Here is a 10,382-nt window from a genome sequence, read left to right as displayed (position 1 = left end):
AACGAAGAACGCAGAGCTAGCCAGCTCCCTGTTAAGTGAATTGTATCTATATTAACTCAAAATTGTGAGCCCTCAATAAGATATCAAGGAAGTTCCAGACTAGAAAGAATACTATATTGCTTGTAAGTTTGTAAAACTTTTGTATATAAATCATTGTTTGTAATAACTGTTATTGTAAAATGTATTATTGGTTGTATATTAAAATATATTTGTATTAAAAAACTGTGTGTATCAGTCTTGTTGACAAATATCATAAATTGGATACATATAGGCATTTATTTGATTACTAAATCTAAATTACAATTTAACTCAGTTTTAGACTATTTGAAATTGTATTACGTAACATCTCTGATTAAATTTACCCGACAACGACAGCTTTTCCAATCAGAAACTCACACAGTATAATGTTTTCACTATTTTTCAATGTTTCAAGTGGAGGTAGACAGAAGGACTACTTCTGAGCATTAGGGGCAGTGTATGATACTTTCCCTTGACCTCCAGTAATTGCATAATGCAAAATCAACAGTATATTTTGTCTTAGAATCCTTTGGACCACTAGATGCATCATAAATTAAGTGCCACTATTAAATGGTTTGTAGCAACAAGCACAACACACAATCCTTTTCTGAAAACTTTTCATATCATTGCCAGATGTATTGTTTGTCCACACTGCATTTGTTAGTTCACAAAAGTTATACTACAACTTGCTGTATGGTAAATAGTACCCAAGTTACATCTAAGTTTCTCTATTGCTCCTTCTCATGTGTCATTTATGGAGTAAACTATTCATCATCCTCTTTGTTGTTCATTACTAATACTACTGTAATGGCTTTAATAACTGAAAATTAAACATTATCAAAGAGCTAAACTTACAATACATGGACAAGACGCGATAATGCTGCTGACTGGATGAGAAATCATACATTCCAAGTTTTTGAAGTTCATAAGTCCTTTTAGTGGTATATGGTGCGAACTTCATGCCATATACAGAAGTAGTGTTTGATAAAAATTACGATTATAAGCAGTTGTTTCTCTGTTGTGTAGTATCGACATTCAGATCCTTCAGTGTAGTAATAAATTATATATCAGCATATTCCACATTGTCCTAAATTTATGAAAACATTATTTCAATTCCACAATCACTAGCACCAGTCTGTAGGTTGAAATGACAATCTTGCATAGGATAAGCCAGCAGCAAGCACCAGAACCTCAGCAAAAACATTTTTAGTGAATAATATGCTTAGTCGTAGTAATCAAATCATCTAAAATGTGAATCATCCATAGCCAAAGCAGTCAGTGTTGTAGCTTTCTTGTAGAAGTTAGCCGTAAACTATTGATAGTATGATGTGAATCTCAGAAAGGCGTGGCCTTAGTTTTGGGTACAGGCTGAGGCTAGACCTTAATGTTGCAGTCTTCACAGGTACAGTGAATACTCCACACTTGGCTACAATGCAACCAAGAAACTCCAATGCATACACAAAATTGCACATTTCCCTGGCTTACTGTTAAGTCTGTTTTCTTTGTCCTCAGAAATACAATTTTCAGATTTTAAAAACCAGACCGAAACACCTAGTGAAACATATGAACGTCCTTCGAACAGAAAAGACATATCTCTTTCATTCTCTTGCTATAGCAATATCAGTGTAAACTCTCAAAAATGACATGAAACGAAATTCGTACAATTAACCTTAAGTGCTGAACGCAATCTTAGGTCTTCTTTCACTACATATAATTGCTTGTATGAATTTGTGTTATGTCATTCTGTTTCCTCATCCATTACAGAGAAAAGGAAAGGCATCATTATAGGTGGCCATGATGTCCAATCGAATTTCAACAAAAACCCTTGGCGTCTCTCTCTTCTTCTTTTACAATTACTACTGGAGGTGACAATCATTTTCTGGAGGTTATATTCAATCTATCCTTTATGTCAATATTAGCTACATCCTAGGTGCTCTAAAGAATCATGCACAACAATTGTTTTATTAGATGTACATCACCTATGTCTATGTGATGATATGTGACTGTCATTATACCCAGCTTGTTTCTACAAACACAATGGATAATTCCACCATAAAGTTACTTCGTTCAATACACCGCTTTGAGCCTAGATTATTTTAACATTCCTCCATCGGTAACTTCAGACAGGCGTGGGATTTGATACCCAATTGCTATTTATTAATTACCATAATAAAATGAGCGCCAAATAGTGATCATCCCATGACCATAAAAAAATATTGACACTTTGAGTTGTTAGAAATGCCCTACTAGATATATATAGTGAGTTAATCCTTTAGTTTAGTTGGTAAGGTATGTTTCCTGGTGTGTGAAAGATTCCCGGCTCAACCTTGCTCGCCACAGTTGCAAAAACTCGCTGGATTAAACAATTACAAAGTAAACGTCCCTGTGTCGTTTGTACAAGAATGATTATGTAGGGTGGAAAAAATAACTTGCTTGAAGTATGGCAACTACACTAATCTAATTTTTAAATTAGAAAGAGACACCTCTTTGGTTATTTTAGACAGAATATTATCTTTTTTAATGCTTTACGATTAACTAGTTACGCACTTCAGTTGCCACTACGTTATCATTATTTGCCACGACATAACGGTTCATAGAATGCTTCTAAGTTTATTTTCAAGTACAAACTGTTATCTAATAGCTCCAGCTGTTGACCGATTTGAGATCTAATTAAAGCCACGGCTATTGAGTTTTTGTTGTTTTTTTCAAGTATAAACTTTTAGCTCATAGTTCCATCATCTCTTGACCGATATGAGACCTAATTACAGTCTTGGACTCAGGAGGTCAAACCCCTTCGATTGATGTAGTGATTGCAAACCGAGATCTACTAGGCCTTGCCACGCTGGCTCAACTTATAATGGGAATCATATCCCATTTGCACAATCCCCTAATATCGTGTGGGTTCTACGCACTTTTTGTGTTCATTTGTTTTTTGTTTATAATTATAATGTTCTGAACAAATTTCTTTTTTTTCAGCTTACACTTGTTATACTTGCTATGTTCTAAGAAATGTATTTATTTTTCCACCACATCTAAATACTATTGGTAAGAATACTGTACTTTTTTGAAACTTAAATTTATGTATGAATGGTGTGTCAAAGTATTTTTGTGTGAAGACGAGTTTAAAAACCCAAAAGAAATAATACAATGCATGGACTGTTTTGAATACTTTCATACAAAATATACTCGAATCAAAACGGTGGACAATTTAGTCAAACTTGGTGCAAGGAAAGCTAACTGAATTTACCAAACGTTTAAGGAGGGGTGTCAAGCTGTAAGTAATAAAGATTTTAAGGATATGATGGAAGGAATTAAATATATAAAGGCAACATGAACACAGACTCAGTACTGCCCCCCAGTGGCACAGCGGTATGTCTGCGGACTTACAACGCTAGAATCCGGGTTTCGATACCCGTGGTGGGCAGAGCACAGATAGCCCATTGTGTAGCTTTGTGCTTAATTACAAACAAACTCAGTACTAATGTTTTCTGGACTAATTGATAATTTTAAGGTAACTTTGGACCAGTTGAAAGCATCAAGTGTGAATTTAAAGATGAAGATGTGGAAAATAGAAGCAGAAAATAGCGTGAAAATAGCAGAAAAAGAAAGAAAAAGTGGAGAGCTTACTGTTAGAGGAGATAATCCTACTCCTGGAACAAAGAAGCAGAATTGAAAATGTTGAAATTGAAGGCATTCCTGTCTCTGCGAAAGCAGACTCTGTAGAGATCTTCAGACAAGTTGGGCTAGCATCAGGCCTACAAGTAGGACCAAGTGACATTGAAATGGCCCACTGTGTAAAATCATACAACCCTTCACGTCCACCTTCAATCGTAACATACCTAGCTAGCTGGCTGAAAAAAACAGGAATGGATTAAGGCTGTCAAAGACAAAGGTTTATCTGCTAAGAACATCCATTCCATTTTTCCAGACTCACGAGTCTTTATATATGAGCACCTGGCTTCAAAATTGAAGAAACTACTATTCGAAACAAAACAGTTAGCCAGGGACGCGAGTTTGAAGTTTGTGTGGATTCTGGAAGTGGTGAGGCGTGAGGAGGGAGAGAAAATACTCCAAATTAGGTGCCATGCTGGCTTCAAACTTCTAGACCAAAGGCAAATATAGGAGAGAATAGAACAACAACCAACTTATTTAAGAATTGTAATATAATAGATAAACATTTTTCTTCGTATAATATGTATGTACTAATATGGAAATCGTAAATAATTTAGAGTATTTTATTGTAATTGAAAACTATAAAGCTGATAATATTTGCTAGTTTAATCAATTATGTAAACTAGCAGAGACCCGCAAAACATTTCCGGCCAAATTAGTATCTTTATCGTAACAGTACTTCTTTAAATATAACATTTCTAGCACAATACGAAATGTGTAAATCCACTTGTATATAGGCCGTACTTTATAAAACTTTAACTTTTGTTAGGACTAAGTTCGATAAAGAGATAAATTAACACTGTCACCTGTGTACGTTTCTTTTTTACTTTAGTTTAATTAGGACTAAACTTTACTGTACTTAATACTGTCGATAAATAAACTTATAATGTTATTCTACGTCCTAACGTCAAATTCTTTTTTTAAAAAATGTGATAAGTTTTTATTATTCTGTTGTCCAAAATGGTTAGTAAGGTATATTTACATTCCTCTTTTGTTGTTACTTCTTGTTTCATACAGCAATTGCAGCGACTTGATCACTGATATTTGCAGCTCTCTGCCGCAGGCAGACTGTTTGTCGTCGAGTGAATAATGCGCATGCGCGGTGTTTCTTGGGGGGGGGGGCATTTTAACTACGCATGCTTATGCAGCAAGTTCTCGGTCAGAAAGCGTAACGGTCGTATATACAAACAAGCAGAATAATAGTATAGATAACTTATTTGAAGGTTTAACCGTATTTCACATCAATATTAGAAGCTAAATGAAAAACTACGATTAATTTATTTTGTTGCTAACAGTAATAAGAATAAATTTTGATATAATAATACTAACAGGAGCTTGGTTAGATAACTTGCCAATTCACATATTTAATATTCCAGGATACACTGCAACCGAAACTTTATTAAATTTTAAAGAAAATGGTGGAATACTGATTTATATTAAAGACAGTTTAAGTTCACAAATCAAAATAAAATAAATACAATTTACTAACTGTAACTGTTTGGTTGTACATGTAAAGGAACAGCAAGCAAAAATAATAGCAATCTATCGTTCTCCAAACAGAATAGTAAGTATATTTGTCAAAGAGCTACATGAACTGATAAATAAGTATCTGAATATCAAAAAATGTATAATTATAGGAGACACTAATGTAAATATTTACGACAAGGTTAAAGATGGCTTTGAAGTGGTGCAGAATGATTACTTAAATATGTTGGTAGAAAATAAATTTGTCTCGTATGTAAATACTACTAGTAATAGAGTCTGTGAATATCTGAAGTCGTATATCGACCATATTTAATGGTTCCGTGAACTATCAGGCAAAAGCTATTGAATTTAAAACTAATATTACGGATCACTACTCTACATTTGTACATATGGATTTCAAAACCTCCAATGTACGTACCTCCAACACTTCTATTGTAAAAACTAAAATAACTAATTACTTACGACTGTATGAATACGGTGTTAATGGAAAATGATGTAAATATTAGCACAAATAACTTGGTGACTGTAATGGATTTACATTTGCTGCAAACCACTCAACAACTAATACAGTCTGTTCTTAACTCGAAGTATCGAAAAATACAGCCATGGATAACCCATGGTTTATTGGTTTCGATTAGAAGTAAAGAAAACTTAAGTAAAAAAGTCCGCAAACAACTATTTAACTTATACCTAAAATTATTTTTCAAATATTCAAACAAATTAAATAGCTTATTAAAACAAGTAAAAAATGGATATTATGATAACAAAATATTGGAAAATAATACTAACACTGAGAAAATTTGGGAAATAATAAATTTAGCAAGTAATACGCTAGCCGCATCAATGAAAACAAGAACCAAATTAACTGGTAGAAAAAATGGGAAAAAATTAACTTAGTAGTTAGGCCAAAACATGGAGCTAATATATTCAGTGAATAGTTTACAACAGTAAGGAAAAATATGGCAGAAAAAAATAGGTAAGAGGGTAGGAATAGATGAAGAGGAGGGTTAGAGATAGCCTGGTACTGGAGGGATGTATGGTAACAGACAGGGATGTACAATGTGCCGTAAATGAACTGAGGGGGAGCTCAGGTCCAGGAAACGACGGCATTACTGTCAAAATATTTCAAGGATAACAATAGATAAAGTTAAATACTTGGGAGTCACTATAGATAGTAGCTTAAATTTAAGGCCCCATATATTAGATTTAATTTTAAAAAATGCGAAATTAGTATACATATTCATAACAGTCAGAGGATTTTTGTCGACAGATAAATTAAAGATATTATACTATGGATTAGTTGACTCTATTTTGCAATATGGAATCATAGATTGGGGAGCGGCCGCTGACTTTATACAAATACAGTTAGACATACTGCAGAAAAATATAATAAAGATAATGCTTAGAAAGAAATCAATGGATCCGTCTAAACTTCTGTTTAAGCAGCTGTCTGTATTAAATAGTAAGGATATGTTTTGTTTTGTTTTTAAATTGGGTACTAGTGACTTAGAAGAACAAACTGGTACTATGAACAAGCTCATAGTTAAAAAGTTCTGAGAGAAAAAAGCTTGTTAGGTAAGTACTAGTTAGTCATGAGGACGAAGTTAAAGAGTTCCGGAAATATTTCTTAGGTGGGTACTGGTGACTTAGAAGTACAAACTTATAGTGAAAGGGTTTAAAAAGAAGATTCTTTGGTGGGTTCTAGTGACTTAGAAGGATGAGATGGTACTATGAACAACAATTGATTAGATTGAATGGTGGGAGGCATCCGGTAAAGCGGCTAGACCATTCTGGTAACACACGGGAGTAGTTAAGGGTCTGTATGAGTTACCAAGGAGAAAAACATCAGTAGGGCTTAGATATTGGCATTTTGTGTGCATGAAACCTTTAAATACACTTCCGGAACAAATACATAAAATTAATAAACCAAAACAATTAAAAAACAGTCAAAAGAAGTATTTTATTGATTTCAATTAAAAACTAGAAGTGGATAAATAATTGTAGATAAGTACATAAATAATTATGGTAAACAACAAACAATAGAAAAAATAAGAAATGGGAATAGTAAAGAGTGTAATGTAAAATCTTATAATAATTTAGTACAAGAAACATCTTTATTTTATAAATAATTATGTAATTACCAATTCTTGTTTGCTTGTTTTTAATTATGCACAAAGCTGCACAATGGCTATCTGTGCTCTGCCCACTATGGGTATCGAAACCCGGTTTTTAGCGTTGTAAAATTACCAATTCATTTTAAACATTATCTATTTGTTAAGTATCTATTTAAGAGGCAAGCCTAACTATATCAAGTTTATCTTTTTTTAATGTATGAGCTGTCGATGTTTGTAAGTAGATATACTGAGACCTCCCACAGCGCAGAGTCGTTGAGTAGGAGGTAAATTATAATTAATTATATTTTTGAATTAGTAACGTAAACTAACCTAATATAGGATTTACATAAAAAGGCGTGTCTGTAGGTCTGTGTGTGATCGCCATATCTTCAAGAGGAAACCCTAGAAACCTGAAATTTTACGCATATACTAATTGAACCCTGTGGGTGTGCACCTGCGAAAAAACGCATAGAAAAGAAATGTGACCGCCATAGCTCCAAGAGGAAAGAACTTAGAAACCTGAAATTTTGAATCCATACTAAGTGGATTCTGAGGGTCTGCACATAGGTATTATTACTTATCCACGTGCATGCGCATCTTTTTAATGAGGCAAGCTAGTGAGAAACCACATAGAAATTAAGTGGCTCCTTATATTTCAAATTAAAGGTATAAATCACAGACAGACAGACACGCATGGATCTTTCTAATGAGGCAAGTAACAAGCAAAAAAACCACCTAGAAAAGAAGCGGTTTCTTATATAACAACTTTTCGTATATATACAAAAGTCAGTGCATTTTGGTAAAAATGCATTTAAAGAATGGCTTTTATATCATGTTGTTTAGCAATAAAATTATGACCTAATGTTGTTAAGATGCTATGTGCTAAAAGTATAAAAATAAATGCATAAACTAGAAAATTGAAAAAATATATTTGTTGTTTTCTAATTTAGAAGCTGCGTTAATTAAAGAGTTTTATTTTTTATTATTTAAGTTTAAAATCAGAGGACAAGTCAGAGGGAAGGTTGGTTACCTGTATATACTGGTCACATCCCGTAAAGGAGCAACAATTGTTTGTTTGTTTGAAGTTAAGCACAAAGCTACACAATGGGCTATCTGTGCTCTGCCCACCACGGGTATCGAAACCTGGTTTCTAGTGCTGTAACTCCGCAGACATACCGCTGTACCACTGGGGGGCAGGAACAACAAAAGTATATAGGTTACACTTTTATGCTAAAATGGGTTCAGAATACACACACTGACATAGTCATCTAGAATAAATCAATCTAATAACCCGAGCGAAGCCGGGTACTTTCGCTAGTATGTTTAATAAATTAAAAAATAATGTGTTAAATAAGTATATCTTCTATTTCAAGGAATAATGAATTTAGAATACAATGAGTAAATTTTGAAGACATTTTTTCAAAATAATAATTTTTTACATGAGGAATAATTTATTTTCTGGTTATTGTAGTATATGTTGGAGTTATTATTTTTCAGTGTAATTATTACCAATTATAATCAGTATTATTAATAATAAGATATACCTGAAATATTAAAGGCTAGATATCATGTTTGCTATATTTACACATGGCCGATTTGTCTATTATCGTTTACTGCGGTGGTTCGTTTAGTTTGCACTTTTGTAGTCACAATCATTAAGTATTTATTTCTATATTCTCATCATACAATATGTGATCACCATTTACACATTTACACATGTTTAGGATAACATACTTTTGTTCTAGAAGCATATTTGTATCAGTGTTGTTATTTTCATTTATTTATTTACTATTTTGGTAAAACAACAAGAGAAAAAACCGTCTTTCGTTTGCAATGACTCTCCTCTAAGTTCTTATGTATATATAAATACCGTACAGAATTATTTGATATTTTCTGTATTATATCAGGAATATTCAATGATATCAATCAGTCGTGATCTTTGAGACAGAAAAGACGTTGTACAACTGGTTAAAATTTCATGTTGTACACACATAGGTAATATATCTGAATAAAATACATTTTATGTCATAAACAACTTCAAAACTTTGCTCGTTTTTTCATGTATTACATTACACGATGGTCAAGACCTTAACTTGTAATGTTTGCATTCACACACAAAATTAATATAGTATCCAATGCAAGTTTCAGGTTACCGCTATCCTACTCCAGTGATATCTCGAACAATGTTTGTAATGGTTATTTATACATTCTGTATACAATAGCATGTGACATATAGATATACACTATAGTAAGCATGCTATTTTCATCTTACGGATATTACAATTTAATATTTCTGTTTCTGTAAAAATGGTAAATATATGAAGGTTAAAGAAACATAATTTACGAGCACGTAAAATTAAACTGTAGTATCGGTAAAAGTTGTATCTACATTGGCAGATATAAAAGATTGTTTAATGTAAGTTATATTAATTAGTTTATTTTGTGTTTGTAATTCATGGATGTCGAGGCTATAGATATTTCTTGAAGGCCTAAGTGATAGATGTATATATATATGTGTCACCAGACTGGAAACAGAGAGAGAGTAAAAGTAAAGTCTCGGGAAAGAGAAGTTCGGTTAGAGAAAAGCTAGAAAATGCAAAGTTAACCATCGTAAGAGTGAAAGGCCTAACAGTTGAGATATTAGGGTGATATTAATAGCTTGGAAGAAATAAGGAGAATAATCTGTCTTGTCAAAAGGTGTTCTAATCTAATTGCACCTACCTGTGAAAACTTTGACGAAAAAAAACAGACGATTATTTGGAAATACGATAAAGCAGACGATTATTGGACGTACAGGATACAACTGTGGTAACTCACGTGACAGCATAAGTGAATTATATACGGATACTATTGCGATGAAAATAGAGGAAAACAATTCGGCTTGTCAACTGACTTCTAAAACAACTGAATTGGCCTAAGTGTACTTTTGACAAAAAGAAGAGAACTGTAAAGTGTTTAAGATGCAACTATGATCTCCATAGTGTAAATAATTTTCGTATGTAACTTTTCTAATAACGTTTAACTTGTTTCTAATATATACACCTGGAAAAAAGTTAAGCACCCCCGTGTTTTTTCAAGTGATTCAGATTCGAC

The sequence above is a fragment of the Limulus polyphemus genome, unplaced genomic scaffold (genome assembly GCF_000517525.1).
Source record: "Limulus polyphemus unplaced genomic scaffold, Limulus_polyphemus-2.1.2 Scaffold3358, whole genome shotgun sequence".
In the NCBI taxonomy this organism is placed as follows: domain Eukaryota; kingdom Metazoa; phylum Arthropoda; class Merostomata; order Xiphosura; family Limulidae; genus Limulus; species Limulus polyphemus.
This window is presented reverse-complemented; position numbering follows the sequence as displayed.